The sequence below is a fragment of the Octopus sinensis genome, linkage group LG3, assembly GCF_006345805.1.
Source record: "Octopus sinensis linkage group LG3, ASM634580v1, whole genome shotgun sequence".
NCBI lineage: Eukaryota > Metazoa > Mollusca > Cephalopoda > Octopoda > Octopodidae > Octopus > Octopus sinensis.
Genome location: NC_042999.1, coordinates 158,793,570 through 158,811,074, shown reverse-complemented (window position 1 = coordinate 158,811,074; position 17,505 = coordinate 158,793,570). Strand labels below are relative to the sequence as shown.

The following is a 17,505-nucleotide window of genomic DNA, read 5'->3' as shown; positions in this document are numbered from 1 at the left end:
AAGAAATTACCGGTTTCTTCTGACGTTATGTTTTATTGCATGGAGTTATCGTTGTATTTATTTTCAGGAGATTTCTAAATAAGGGGAGGTAGTGAGTGAGTGATTTTTCTCCGGTGTAAGGGAGATAATCGCTTAAATTTTTTTTCCCTTTCCCTTGTTCATTTCTCTGTGTCAGTATGTTCGGATGGGTTTCCCTTTCCCTTGTTAATTTCTCTGTGTCAGTATGTTCGGATGGTTGAGTCTGGGTTTGTACTTTCAATGAAGAAGTTTTCTTGTTCAGTCTCATTTGTGTTGATGATCCGAAAGCACATTGGTAAAATGGGAAGATTAAAATTGTGGCAGTAGTTGCTTTGCGCATTTCTCAATGTGCTCACTAAAAGTATCATTCTATATTCTGGGAATGCAATCTGTTGTCGATGCAGTGTGCATCTACGCCTGAGTGATAGTCCCGTGGAAACCCACGTAGTCTTGGTGGCAGCCCGAGCATTTAATGACATAAATTATGTTTTCAGAGGCACAAGTAAAGTTAGATTTGATCTTGAATTTCTGTCCCTCTTTAAAGAAGAATTCTGATCCTTCCAATAGGTTAGGACATGTTGCACAGTTCGATCTACCACATTTTTTTACTTTTGCATCCGTAATTTTAGAAGACAATTTTGCCTTGTGAGAATCTTTAAAGTGATTTAGGCTGTTTGTAGCTTTAATGATTTGGTGTATGTTTAGAATTTCCTTTAATTTTGGGTTTTTATGAAGTATTGGTAAATTCGGGTGATGAGGGAAAGGGAAAGGGAAAAACCATCCGAACATACTGACAACAGAGAAATGAACAAGGAAAAGGGAAAAAAAATTAAGCGATTATCTCCTTACACCGGAAGAAATCACTCATACCTCCCCTTATTTAGAATCTCCTGAAAATAAATACAACGATAACTCCATGCCAATATATAAACATAACGTCACAAGAAATTTGAAAAGCTACACGCGAAACCGGTAATTTCTTAAAAATTTTAAAATTATGTCATTTTAAGGAAGGGAAAAAAATCTTTCCAATATTCTCCAGATATTTTGACACAAATATATATATTTTTTAACATTTAAGCCTTCTGTCGTTTTTTCACACTTTACTATTTTCATATATATATATATATATATATATATATTTACTCACACACACATGTGTGTGTATCTGTGTGTGTGTGTGTGTACACATGTATATATGCATATGTATCATGAGCATAGATGAATTCACGGAACGCAATTTTAATTTCTTCGAAGAACGGGTATGCTCAGGCTGTGTACTTTTACTTTATGCCCTTCTTAAATTAAGGACAGAAAATACTTCCTCAGATGTTAAGTATATATAACTTAACTGGTGTCTTTCTATGTATGTATGTATGTATGTATGTATGTATGTATGTAGTATGTATGTATGTATGTATGTATGTATGTATGTGTGTGAGGATATATATATATATATATATATACATCATATACACATGTCTATCTATTTGTATATATATATATTATATATATATATATATATGTATGTATCTCTCTCTCTATATATATATATATATATTCTTTTACTTAGTCATTTCAGTCATTGCTGGAGCATCACTTTGAAGACCTTTTAGTCGAGGAAATCGACCCCAGGGTTATTTTTGTAAGCCTAGTAGTTGTTCTATCGTTCTCTTTTGACGAACCGCTAGTTTAAAGACGTAAACACACCAACATAGTTGCTCAAGCGATCGCAAGGGACAAACGCAGACACAAATTCACACACACATAACTAAATAAATATCTCTGTCTCTCCTTCCCCCCTCTCTCTCTCTCTCTCTGTATATATATATACATATATATATTATATTTAAGTAGGTGAATGAATTATCCTATATTTATCGTCAGCATGGAAGATTGCATAATGCACCCTTTATTCCTTTGGAATGAAAACATGCTGTCTTCGAAACATGTGTCGATAGTAAAGGAATTTTGTTAACATCTTCGTTCGACTCCATTCTTCATTTATTCATATATATATATATATATAATATATATATATATATCTATATATACGGGATTCGGTCAGTTTCCGTCAACCAAATCCACTCACAAGGCTTTGGTCGTCCCGGGCTATAGTAGAAGTCACTTGCCCAAGGTGCGTTCTATGCAGTGGGACTGAACCCAGAACCATGTTGTTTGGGAAGCAAGCTTCTTACCACACAGACACGTCTGCGTTTATATATATATATATATATATATATATATATTATATATATATATATTGATAAAAATGGTAAGACAACAAAAGAATGAAAGAGACCTCGATATTATGTAAATAGAGGAATTTATCTGTAAATGTAATATGTGACAGTTATTCGGTAGCCGTGATAAAAACTCCGAGATTCGGATGCCGGGTGGAAATCCACGCGCCATCTCTTCAATTATCCGGCTATCGGATTTCTCCGATGGCCGGATAACTGGTAGAGATGGTGGTGTGGATTTCCACCCCGGCATCCGAATCTGCGGAGTTTCATCATGGCTACTGAATAATTGTCACATATTACATTTACAAATATATATATATATATACATATAATAATATATATATATATATATATATATATATATATATATTAAAAAATAAAACATATGCATATATATATATATATACATATATGTACGTACCTACTCTACACGTATATATACACGCATATATGAGTACAGGACACAAAAGAAAACGTCGAACACAATGAGAAACGAAAACATAGACACAAACCCAGGAATGGACATTTTTCTTTAAAAAAAATAGAGTACAAGACAAATAATACAAGGAAAAACCCCCTTCTTCAGTCGCCATGGTTTCATTTATATATATATACATAGAGAGAGAGAGAGGAGAGAGAGAGAGAGAGAGAGTGAGAGGTGATGGAGTTTAAGGCAAGGGAATCCAGTTTAATAAGTATGCGGTCTGAGTGTGCCATCCTACAAGCTACTAGAATCTGAGTTTAAAGTAGGACTGGAGTTGTGGTCGAGTAAATATCCAGTTGGATGTGAAACAGTTGTAAGGTGCTTATCTATTGATTCTATCGAAATGGCATTGGCATTTACTCTCTTAAATTCAACTAAACTAATTGAATTTAAATGCCATAGTCCTTGTTTCACTTTTCTTTAACTCATATGTAGATATAGATATATTTGTTTGAGTGTGTATGTGTGTGTGTTTGTGTGTGAGTATGTGTGTGTGTGTGTGTGTGTGTTGTGTGTGTGTGTGTGTGTGTGTGAGTGTAGGCGAGGAGTGAAACAGGAAAAAACACACAAGAGACTTCTCATCAGTTATCGACCAAACATCATCACAACCTCGACGCTTTGGTTGAAGGCATTGTGAATATTAAGATGATTTATTTTCGAACCATGATTTTCGTTTGGTGTGACATCGTGTCTCTTCCCAAAACCTCGAGACGAGGTTTTGTGTGAACCTTTGTAGAAGGAAAGTGCTTGGAAGCTCGTCGGCGAGGTTCTGACGAGTTTTCATTCAACTTTTTTCACACATAATGACACATAATGACAGCTGATCTTTCCCTCAAATTAATAAAATGCACATATTTGTCTGGAATGCTCAACAACTTACACTCTAATTAAAATCAACTTCAACATTTCTCTTCAAACAGACAGATTATTTACTGATGTGTTTAATTTATGCATTTGTCGACAGTATTTCGAAGTCTTGTTTTTTTATGAACATGAATTACACACGCACGCACACACACACACACACACACACACACACACCACACACACACCACACACACACACACAAACTGACGATACTTCTTTCTATAAACAAAAGTATGTTAAATACGCATTTAAGAAGCGTTTTAGATTATTTTTAAAATTTAACATGAATTATCTTCAAAATTATATGTATGTATGTATACTCTTTTACTCTTTTACTTGTTTCAGTCATTTGACTGCGGCCATGCTGGAGCACCACCTTTAGTCGAGCAACTCGACCCCGGGACTTATTCTTCGTAAGCCAGTACTTATTCTATCGTCTCTTTTGCCGAACCGCTAAGTTACGGGGACGTAAACACACCAGCATCAGTTGTCAAGCAATGCTAGGGGGACAAACACAGACACACAAAACACACACCACGACACATACATATATATAATATATACGACGGGCTCTTTCAGTTTCCGTCTACCAAATCCACTCACAAGGCTTTGGTCGGCCCGAGGCTATAGTAGAAGACACTTGGCCAAGGTGCCACGAAGTGGGACTGAACCCGGAACCATGTGGTTGGTAAACAAGCTACTTACCACACAGCCACTCCTGCACCTATACTGTATGTATGTAAGTTATGTATGTATGTATGTAGGTATGTAGGTAGGTACGTACGTACGTATTTTTATCTGTCATCTTTTACTTGTTTCAGTCATTAGACTGTGGCCATGATGAGCCACAACCCTGAAGTGCTTTCCTCTACGGAATCGATTCCTAAACCTTGGTTTTTAAAAACTTGCTTCTTATGCTTTCAGTCACTTTCAGAACCGCAACGTTACAAGGATTTAAACAAACCAACACCTATTAGTAGTGGAGCAAATAAATCTATTCACAAGGTTTTGGTCGGCCGGGCTACGGAAGAAAACACTTGTCCAAGATGCCAGGTAGTGAGACAGAATTCCAAAACATGAGGAAAGCGAACTTCTTACCATTCAGCAACGCCTGTGCCATAACACAGACACACAGAGACAGGCATACAGACAGATACACATATACACAGACACGCAGACAGAGAAGCACATACACACACACACACACTCACACACCACACACACACACACACTCACTCTCACACAATACATACACACACACATGAGTGGCTGTATGCTAAGTAGCTTGCTTACCAGCCACATTGTTCCGGATTCTGTCCCAGCACCTTGGGCAAGTGTCTTCTACTATAGCCTCGGACAGACCAAAGTCTTGTAAGTGGATTTGGTAGACGGAAACTGAAAGAAGTCCATCGTATATATATATATAGTTATAGATATATTACATATATACATATGTATATATATAATATAATATATATATATATATATATATATATATATATATATATAGCTGTTGTGTGTCTGTATTTGCCCCATCATCACTGGACAACAGATGTGGTGTGTTTACATCCCCATAACTTAGGGTTCGGCATAAGAGTCCGATACAATAAGTACTGGCTTACAAAGAATAAGTCCTGGGGTGATGTGTTCGACTAAAGGCGGTGCTCCAGCATGGCCGCAGTCGAATGACTGAAATGAATAAAAGTGACTAAACTGTTGTCTAAATTATGAAAAAAAAAAAAAAAAAACACTGACATCTCATTTTAACAGATATATTTACCAAAATTACAGAAAAATATCTCGAAATACTAAAGAGTAAATTTATTCAATAAAATCGCCATTGACTTCGATCACTGCCTCCAGACGAACTCGGAATCTTCTGCAACTCTTCTAGACGGTCTCCTTGCTTAAGTTGGTGAATGCTGCCATAACCCTTGCCTTCAGTTCATCTTTGGTGTTACAAGGAGTTTTGTTGGTCTCTCACTCAACTGTGCCCCACATATAATAATCTAGGGGATTGCAGTCTGGGAGGTGGCCAGATGTTCGGGGGCGTGGTCGCAGAAATTGTCTGACAGTCATGGCTGAGTTTTCCTGCTTTTGTGGTATGGTGCAGAGTCCTTGTTGCCAGACATAGGGACTTTCAGCAGACACCCTCTTGACCCAGGGCAGTACTACCGCCTCCAGGCACTTGATATAGGCCTCCATGTTGAGTGTGATGCCGTGTGGGAAGATAAATAGAAGCATAACGTCGCCATCCCTAGTGATCACTACAAATACCACGATGTTGACTGGATGTTTGAATTTTATCCTTCTCGGTACATGTCCTCAGATTGACACCCAAACATTCTGAAATGTTCGTATTGGAGATACCGGCGCGAATGGCAAGCAGTACAGCATGTTGTTTCTAAATTTCTGGCAGAGTGAAATGCATTATGGTACCATTTTCTCACAGACTGTGCCCAACTGTTCCTACTATACTGTGTAGTCGACAAATTCAAAAACAAACAATGCGCATGCACGAAATTAATAATATAAAACGGTGACAATTTACAACATCGCACGATGTACACACACACACACACACACACACACATATATATATATATATATATATATATACATAAGAAAAAAACACCTTTTATCAATTCAATAATGAAAAATTAGTATTTGAATGTGTCCCTGTAAGTTTGGAATAATATTCCCTCATATTATTATTATTATTATTATTATATATATATATATTATATATATATATATAGATAGATAGATAGATAGATAGATAGATAGATAGATAGATAGATAGATAGATAGATAGATGAATAGATAGATAGATAGATAGATAGATAGATAGATAGATACATACATACATACATACATACATACAGACAGACAGACAGACAGACAGACAGACAATGAGCTTCTTTCAGTTTCCGTAAACATCTGCCAAGTCCACTAAATAAGCTTCAGAAGACGCATATCCAAGGTTCCTCTCAGTAGGATTGAACTCGGAAACATGTGACTTCTGTGTTGTTAATCTTAAACGTTCACACAGTGCAATGCAGTCACAAACACAGACACATACATACTGTAAAAGAATTAGAGTGGACACAATGCTACAACTGTGCAGTATAATTAAAATATAGTTACCTCAATTACTTCTTTTGAGCCATGTTTACAATATACTCTTTTACTCTTTTACCTGTTTCAGTCATTTGACTGCGGCCATGCTGGAGCACCGCCTTTAATCGAGCATCTCGACCCCGGGACTTATTCTTTTGTAAGCCCAGTACTTATTCTATCGGTCTGTTTTGCCGAACCGCTAAGTAACGGGGACATAAACACACCAGCATCGGTTGTCAAGCAATGCTAGGGGGACAAACACAGACACACAAACACACACACGCATATATATACATATACATATATACGACGGGCTTCTTTCAGTTTCCGTCTACCAAATCCACTCACAAGGCTTTGGTCGGTCCGAGGCTATAGTAGAAGACACTTGGCCAAGGTGCCACGCAGTGGGACTGAACCCAGAACCATGTGGTTGGTAAACAAGCTACTTACCACACAGCGACTCCAATATGGAAAGAATCATTATTTAATTCTATTACTCTCTCTCTCTGTGTTCAGGCATTTCTGGTATTCTTTTATAACTACTTTACTTATGAACCTACCTGAGCGGGCAGCATGGTTTACGGTGTCTATCGTGGTGGCGTCGGAGGCCGTTCTGATTCAAAATACATGTCTTTTGTGTTTTACTCGTTTTAGCTTTTAGACTGCAGCGACCATGCTGGGGCACCGCCTTGAAGAATTTTTAATCGAGTGAATCGACTCCAGTAGTCTTATTTTAAATCTGGTTCTTATTCTATGTGTCTTTTGCTTAACTTTTAAGTTACGAGAACGTAGACACACCAACACCGGTTGGCAATCGGTGGGGGGTGACAAGACACAAAGACAATCACACATACACACTTACATACACACACATAGTTACACACATGTCAGTGTGTGTACGTGTACGTGTGTGTGTGTGTGTGTGTGTGTGTGTTTGGTCGGTCCGCTGCTGTAGTAGAAAACATGTCCAAGGTGACACGCAGTGGGACTGAACCCGGAACTATGTGTTTGGGAAGTAAGCATCTTATCACACCGCCACGCTTGTGCATTTGATTAAAAGCGCTCCAGCCGGGCACATCCTAAATTTCATGTTAATCTGGGAGTACATTATCCTATGTGTGTCGATCATTTTAAGATAATAGATTCTATTTGAGGCAGTCGGCTGCTGTTTCTAGCAGACCGAGCAACAGATAAGATGCTCTGCCTTGGCTTAGTGTAGAGTTTGTTTTGTCTACATTGTATGTTTGTAACAAAACTCGTCGCAAAAGAAAATCCTCATACATGTACATACTTCCTTCATATCACGGCAAGAGGCTTTAAGATTCCCCTTTTTTCTCTTTGTTTTTGTGTAATGCGGCGAGCAAGCAGAATCGTTACCACGCCGTGGAAATGCTTGGCGGTGTTTCGTCCGTCTTTACGTTCTGAGTTCAAATTCTGCTCAGGTTGACTTTGCCTTTCATCTCTTCGAGATCGATAAAATAAGTACTGACTGAGTACCGGGCTCGATGTAAACAACTTAGCCCATCTCTACTCCCCCAAATTTGCTGGCCTTGTACCAAAATTTTTAAAAAATATTAGATTTGTGTGAATTAACAGGAAATAATGGTCAACTGAGTACCTTATGCGTTGGAAGTTTACCTGAATCGATTAAATCAAAAAGATCAAAGGTTCTTCCCGAACCATCGGCTTATCAGGCCAGTTTCCCGGATTCTGTCGAGTATATATACCCCACCTGGACGGAATGCCAGTCCGTCACAGGACTACTCATTTCAGCAGAGTGGACGTGAGCAATGTGAAAATGAAACGTTTTTCTCAAGAACACAACGCATCGTCCGGTCCGAGAATTGAACCCACAATCTTACGACCATGACTGCAACACCGTAATCATTAAGCCACGCACTCCACAGTCGATCAAATATCTATCTGATAAATTATCTCCGGCAATTAAACCAATTGAACCTTCTCGAAAAGTTCCCTATTTTCGATAGGGATTATATTACGTGTGATACTCTTTACTCTTTTACTCTTTTACTTGTTTCAGTCATTTGACTGCGGCCATGCTGGAGCACCGCCTTTAATCGAGCAACTCGACCCCGGGACTTATTCTTTTGTAAGCCCAGTACTTATTCTATCGGTCTCTTTTCGCGAACCGCTAAGTAACGGGGACATAAACACACCAGCATCGGTTGTCAATTAATGCTAGGGGGACACACACAGACACGCATATATATACATATATACGACAGGCTTCTTTCAGTTTCCGTCTACCAAATCCACTCACAAGGCTTTGGTCGGCCCGAGGCTATAGCAGAAGACACTTGCCCAAGGTGCCACGCAGTGGGACTGAACCCGGAACCATGTGGCTGGTAAACAAGCTACTTACCACACCTCATATAATTATGAAGGCTTATAGCGAGCAAAGAGAAATTACTCCTGAGAAAACTCGATAAAGTAACACTAGTAAAAAACAATGTAACCAGAAGTTTGATCGGACCTTTAAAAGTTTAAAGATATATTTGCGGAACGTTCATTAGCAACAATACAAACAATTCTACCAATCGACTTAAGGGTATCTCTTAGAATTCTTCTAAGACTGTCCTAGTTGGATATCTTTGTAAGTTTTTGGTACATATTATGGACGTATAATACGAATGTATTTTAATGTTTGCAAAATATACGCAGCGAGATTGACAAAAGACAGTGTGTGTGTGTGTGTGAGCGCGCGCGTGTGTTCATAAATAGTTAAATAAATAGATAGATAATTATATACCTACTGAGACAGATAGAAAGAAAGAAAGAAAGATAAATAGATAGATAGACAGATAGATAGATAGATAGATAGATAGATAGATAGATAGAGATAGATAGATAGACATGTAAATATTTTTAAATACTTTTCGATACAATCACATGCTCATATACACATGATAGCACACACATATATACACATACACAAGCACGAGTGTCTTATGTGTGTGCGTGTGTGTGTGTGAGTGTGTGTGTGTGTGTGTGTGTGTGTGTGTGCGTGTGTTGTGTGCATGTATATGTTTGTGTGCATGTACAAATATTTCGTGCATAGGTGCATCTATATATCAACACAGAAATGTATACAACTATTACACAAAAAATATTTCGATTTTATGTATTTTATGTATAAGAATACTCATACAATAGTTTTATATCAAAAGCTGTTCGTCTGTTTGTACGTGTTTATGCGTATGTATGTAGACAGACAGCCCCAAACACATGTATATAACTTTAATGCGTTCTTGTTAGGTCTATGTATTTATATATTTGCGTCTTCATATCTCTTTGTATTTCTGAATCATTAATATACGCGTTATATAGTTTCAATCAATTTTATTCACTCATAAATAACTTCGTTAGAAATAGAAAATGATTTACTCACCTCCAATCTTTTAGAAATTGAGATTCTCGCGCTTTGTTGACTTTAATAGTTCGCAATTTCACTTGTTCAGGGATTTATTACATTTATTAGATGTTTTATTAAATATATTGAAAGTCCTTTTCAAGTAAAATGATAGAACTGTTTTAAATACGTTTAACAAACCATTGTACTTTTTTTTTCATTGTATACTTAACACTTATTCTTTCATTATTTTGTTTTATCAACACATTTTCTTGGATTTAAATTATTTAGATAATTAATAAATACCGTAAGCATCAAATGTTTATCCGTTAATCTTTCTTCCTTGCAACCCTATCCACTTTGCAAAGTTTCATGTATATCATATATTCTATGACGATATAATTGCAGAAGTATATTTTTCTATTTTCTTTTTTTTTTTCTATTTATTAATAATTTTTGAGTATTCTGTATCTCTTCATATTCAAGAGGAATTTATTTCGATTATAAACAGAATGTTGTTACTGCTACGATGTAAAAACAACTTTTGACTGTAAACGCCGAGAAAACTCTTTGACGAAGAAATAAGAAAGGAATCAAGACACTACGATAGCGTGTATTCCTGTCACATACATTCAGAAGGCGCCTCGTTCTTCCTGTTAAATATGAATATTCAACCAATCAAACAGCACCAACTTTAGCATAATAAATGCCAAGGTGGGGCCTGTCACCGATCTTTTGGTTTTTATTTCTTCGATTATTTTTTTGTGTGCTTCTTGTTCTTTTTTTTCATAAGTAATATTATTCGTTTTTAATTTCTTCGCCGTTTCCGCTTGAGTTAGGGGACCTTTAGTTCAGAATTAGTTCGGAATTCGTTTATTAAATATGCTTCGCTTTATTTATACCGAAGTTCTTACCGAAAATCAATTATCTGTTTGTAATCTCACTCTTTTCCTATTGAACATCGGATATCGTAATATTACCTGCATTTCTTACAGTCTTCTTCTGTCTGTCTCCCGTTCTCTCTCTTTTTTTCCTCACTCTCTCTCTCTCTATCTCTCTCTCTCTTTCTCTCTTCCTCTTTCCCGTATATGCATGTATTTATGTACATGTATGTATGTGTGTATGTACATACACGTGTGAATTTGTGTGCACGTGAGCATGTGTGTATATGCGTATGTGTATATATGCGTATGTATGTATAGCAACTAAAACGTTCATGCGCACATGAGATCAAATGTAACATTAAAACAAAAACAACAAAAAATAAAAACAAAAAACAGAAAAAAAATTACTTTTACACATATCATGCACAGAATCCCTCCCGTTGTAGTTCTTTGCTTCTGTCCTATTTTGTTATTTATCTGTTTCTTTTGTTCAATAACCCCTTCTCTCAGCTCCGGTTCAATTCTTTTCTTTTGTCTTTCTTTCCTTTTGCCTTAGATCCCCTCCAACAATTTATCGCTCATTCACTTCTTTACATCCATGTGCTTTGTGTCAGAGTTTGTTTTCGACTGCTTAATATGTTTATATATTTCTATATCAGTCTAAAATTCGATGAGTGTATTATTATTATTTTTTTTTTTCCCCCCTTTCATGTCCAGGTACTTATAAAACAACACCAGCTAATAATAATCCTCCGTTACAACTATAACTAAACAACGGCAAGCATTATATCGTTAGCATGGAATGATTTATTTGCTCTTATAATGAAATGTGTCTAGTTGGAACATTATTTACTACGGCTGAGGCATTGCTACTGCTGCAGTTGCAGATGTTTCTCCATCCCTATTCTTCCATTACACTACTGTATCTCCAATCCTTACCTCACGACCACAACCATTAAGACTACCGCGCCGCCGCCGCCGCCGACGCGGCCATCACCACCAACACCAGCAACAGTAGCACCGCACCGCTGACATTATCAACATCATCACCATCATCATCATCAACAACAACATTACATCATTGTCACCAACTTCTTAATCCACGTCGTCGCCATCATCGCCGTCGTCGTCATAATCATCATCACCAGCAGGAGAGGTGGTAGCAGTAGTTGTATTAGCAGCAGCAACAGCAGCAGCATAAATGCCATTATAGTAGCTGGTAATATGTTGCTATAATATATAATATATATATATATATATATATATATATATTAATATATAATATATATATTATATATATATATATATATTAACACAATATATATATATATTAAATATATATATATTATATATATATATAAATTTATATATATATATATATATTAAACATCTATATAATATATTATATATATTAAATATATATATATATATAATTTTAATCCAAAAGGGAAACAAAAAACACAAACAACAACATGATATTAAATATATATATATATATATTATATATATATATATATATAATATATACATATATTTAACAGAAATAAATATATATATATTATATATATAGTATGTATGGATTATTATGTATAATGTATATATATATTATATATATATAGCTTATATATATATCTAATATATTAAATCTATCTATATATATAATATATATATGTATATTAAATATATATATATATATATATATATATTCATAATATATATATAATAATATATATATATGTATAGATGTTTATATATAAACATAATATTAATAATATATATATATATATATTATATATATAGATCTTATTATATATATATATAGATATATATATATCTATATATATATATATACATATATATATATATATACATAATATATATATAATATACATACATATATATATATATTATATTATATATATATATATAAATATGTATGTATATATATATGTATATATATATATATATATATATATAGATATATATATATTCGTAGTTGGTATTGCGCGAGTAATGGGTCCAGAGCTGCTAGCACGTGGTACAAAATGTTTAACAGAATTTCGTCCGTCTTTACGTTCTGAGCTCAAATTCCGTCGAGGTCGACTTCATTTTCATATTTTCGGGGATCAATGAAATAAGAACCAGTCATGTACTGGAATCGATGTAAACAGACTTTCCTCTCCTCTCAAAGTTGCTGGCCTTGTGCCAAAATTTGAAATCATAATTTATTAAGATATTTCTGCTTTTTTTTTCTTTAAGTCAGCCCACTGGCGGAAATGTTAACACGCCGGACAAAATGCTAAGCAACATTTTCGTCCGTCTTTACGTTTCTGAATTCAAATCCTACAACAACAATTTGCCTTGCATCCACCCGGAGTTGATAACATGTAGCATCATGAGATCAGTTAATCAACAAACCTCTCCTTTCAAAATAATGGGCTTGTACCTTAAATTTTAAGAAAGAAAGTATATATATATATATATATATAAAAGTGAAGTTGTGTGTCTGTCTCCTACGATTTAGATTCCTAACTACTCCCACATTTTGCGGTGCAGTTTAACCAAAACCGGGTATCTTATAGTCGTGATTCATATCGAGCCCTTCTGGGTATTAGCGCGCGTCTACGATGAGTCTACGATTTAAAAAAAATTACCATCATTTTTCCCCATTTTTAATGCATTTTTTTGCTATTGTATAAGGGAAGTAACTCTCTAAAAATGTATTATTAAATCTCAGAACGTAAAAGGCTACAGTAACCCCCCCCCCCTTTGTGGTTAGCCATATTGAGATGGCTATTGTACTTTACATCTCTAAAAATGCTTATATAGTTATTTCCCTTACAAACCCGAGCAACGCCGGGCGATACTGCTAGTATATATATATATATTTTTAAACCAGTGGTGACAGAAATGTTACAACGTCGAACTTAGTACTTTACATTATTCATTCCGGCCGTTTACGTTTCTGCGTTCAAATCTTGCAGGGAATAAATTTGTCCTCCATCCTTCTCTGAAAAATGGATTACGGGGTCAGATTTAATCGATTCACTACTGTCCCACAGAACTTGTTTTAGAAATTAATGGCTGTGCGGTTGAGAAGCCTGCTTCCAAACCATGTGGGCTGGCGTTCGGTCTCACTGCGCAGCAACTCGTGCAAGTGTCTTCGACTATAACTCGACGATTACCTAAACCTTGTGAGTGGCTTTGGTTGACGAAATCTGAAAGAAGTCTCTCATATGCATACATATATCATGTACATACATGCATACGTAATTCATACATATATGTGTGTGTGAGTATGTGTATGTATGGATGTATGCGCGCGCGAGCGAATGAGTGTCTGCATATAGGTTTTTGTCTCCTACCACCGCTTAACAAGAAATCTAGCGGTCTGACAAAAAGTGGCCGATAAAATAATTAGCAGGCTCAACAAAAAATAAGTGCTGTGGTCGATTAATATAACTAAAAATTCTTCCGCGAGATATATATATATATATATATATATATATGTGTGTGTGTGTGTGTGCGTGTGTGTGTGTGTGCGTGTGTGTGTGTGTGCGTGTGTGTGTGTGTGTGTGTATATATATATATATATATATGCGTGTGTGTGTGTGTGTGTGTATACATATGTAGACGTGTATGCATGTATGTGTCTGTGTCTTTATGTGTGTTCATTTGTGTTTGGCTCTCACTTGATAACCTCTGTTGGTTTGTTTCTGTTCGAGTACAGTAGCAGTTCGGCGCCAGAGTCTGATAGAATATGAACCAGCCTCACCAAAAAAAAAAAAAAAGCAGGAGTCGACTAGTTCTTCTGAACCTCTCAAGGCGTCGCCCCAGTATGGTAGCAATCCAATAACTGAAACAAGTAAAATATACAAGATAAACGATTAAACAGGAAATTAAGAGAAACACAATGGAAAGTGACGTATTTCGTAACAATCGTGATTCTCCCGAATTTAGGTCTTAGCATTTCTCTTCTTAAAGCACCCAGATTGATCAATAGTGTACCTGTTATACACGGGTTTAAATTAAGTATGCTACACACATTCACTTACACAAATACGTTTATCGTTATGCAGAATTGAGAAAAATTCTGCTTGTGACAACTAGCCTTCATATTTCTGGAAAACAATATACATATACGTATAGTATACTAGCCATCTCAATATGGCTAACCACTAAGGGTGGGTGTTACTGTAGCTTTTAGCCCCAGGAGATCATCGTCTCCAGCTGGCTTTAGGCACACTTTCTGTTACCTTATGGTATTTGCAAAGGGAGGTCATCCCTCTCTCGTAAACCTAAGTGATACGCACGGACTGCAGTTTCTAGGTATTTGCTTGTCTTCGGCGTACGGCAATCACCGGTTTTCGATGAAGGGAGACCTGTTTGCAAATACTTATTTATTGTTTTTCATATACATACACATACATACATGCATACATACAAATGCACGGACCTTCTAAGGACTGGGCATCTACTATCTCTCAGCATTCACTATTTTCCTCTCGTTCAGGTCTAACGACCCCCCTTGTTTCTTTTCGTTCGGTTTACCCGTATGTCTCCACTGTCCTGTTTTTGTTCCCAACTTTGACCCTCCATAAATCCCAAATTTTATTTTGGTATTTATGGGAGCAACTGTCTTCGAAGACTCATATTGTCGTTGATTGCTCAAAATGGGGAGTAGATAGCCGATAACTCATGAACGGTCGTTCGATGTATTCTTCGTTTTACTTGTGTTGTTATTCATTTTTTCTTTTGTTATTTGCGTATTTAATGTCTTCGCATTTCAGGTTGTTTACCGTTGGTGACGTCCTGTACCCATGTGTGTGTGTGTGTGTGTATGTATTTTTATGTATGTATGTGTGTATGCATATATATTCTTTTATTATTTTACTTGTTGCAGTCATTTGACTGTGGCTATGCCTTTAATCAAACAAATCAATCCCAGAAATATTCTGTCGGTCTCTTTTACCGAACCGCTATTCATGGGAACGTAACACACCAGAATCGGTTGTCAAGCGATGGTGGGGGAACAAACACAGACACCTAGATACATGCATAAACTCACACACACACACACATATATATATATATATATATATATATATATGTAGATGTATGCATATATATAGATAGATATCTCTATATATAAAAGTGAAATGCCCGAAAGTTGTATGTTTGCGTGTCTCCTTTAGTGGTTATGCAGAGTTCAACGGCAGTAGGCGTCCTCGGATTGCGGCGAAAATTTACAGGGACATGTAACATCAGACGAGGAAGCGACTGGATTCGGTTAGAAATTTCCATCTCAAAAGCTGTGGTTACTAGGACAACAAAACCAAGACTTTGATAAGTGTTTGTTGTCTCTCACTTTTGGATATCACCCTGTCTTCCTCGATCTCTCTCTTTCCACATTCCCTTCAATTTCTGTCTATAACGACGTTTGACAGCTTCCACTCTCATTCCCTCTCTGCCTTTGCCGTCTCTCTGTCATTCTGTCTCCCACCATCTCTCTCCCTGTACGTCTGTCTGTATCTATAGAGAGAAAGTGTTGACAGCCGCAAAAAGTGTAAATATTCCCGCCACAGGTCTTTTACAACAATGAATTATTATCGCCCACCACCACCGCGCAATCATGATAACAGATATCATTAATCAGATACTTATTGTGTTAATTTATTTATATATATATATATGTGTGTGTGTGTGTGTGTGTGTGTGTGGTGTGTGTGTGTGTGTGTGAGTGCGTATATATATATGTGTGTATGTATATAATGTGTATACATATATACATAATAATGCGCATATATAATGCGTATATGTACATATATATAATGTATATATATATATATATATATATATATATATGTGTGTGTGTGTGTGCATATGTGGTTAGATTGAGCTGAAAATATGCACACCTATGTTAAAACTGATGTCGAGTTTGCATGGCAACTTTAACTTTGCTCAATTGAAAGGCGTGACCTCTAGGGCAAAATTCCTCACTTTTTAAATGTGGTCTGATTAGACACGAATGAAATCGGGTTATAATAACTAAACAAGTAAAACAATGAAAAACTATGCCATTTTAATCCCGAGCAACGGGGTTAAAATGTAAATCTACAGGGCGGACGTTGTCTCACAAGCAGTTGTGTAAGTAAATGCGGTCGGATTAAGCTGAAAATTTGCACGTCTATGTTAAAAGTGCATGGCAAAGTGGCAGAGTTTGCTCAATTGAAAGGCGTGGCCTCTAGAGCAAAATTCCTCATCTTTTAAAATGTTGCCCGCGTAGACCCGAAAGAAATCGGATTATAATACCGAAACAAGTAAAACAATAATAAACTATTTTAATCCCAAGCAAGCCGGGTTTCTCTGATACTAAACTCTCACTATATAAAAGTGAAATGGCCGAAAGTTGTATGTTTATGTTGTATGTTCATTTAGTGAACATACACCATAAGTTGTATGTTCATTAAAGTTGAAAGTTGTATGTTCATTTAGTGATTATGCAGGGTTCAACGG

The 17,505-nt window shown here is 36.1% G+C and overlaps 1 protein-coding gene across 2 annotated transcripts in view; it reads right to left on the bottom strand.

Annotated features, from left to right (window-relative positions):
* LOC115209684 (neurotensin receptor type 1-like) overlaps window positions 1–11,127 on the bottom strand; it is a 125,207-nt gene extending 114,080 nt beyond the window's left edge. For both annotated transcript variants that reach the window (XM_036501539.1, XM_029778160.2), the window contains exon 1: window positions 10,145–11,127. The gene's annotated coding sequence lies outside the window, so the exon portion shown is untranslated. The remainder of the gene's footprint in view (window positions 1–10,144) is intronic.
* Between the last annotated feature and the right edge of the window lie 6,378 nt (window positions 11,128–17,505).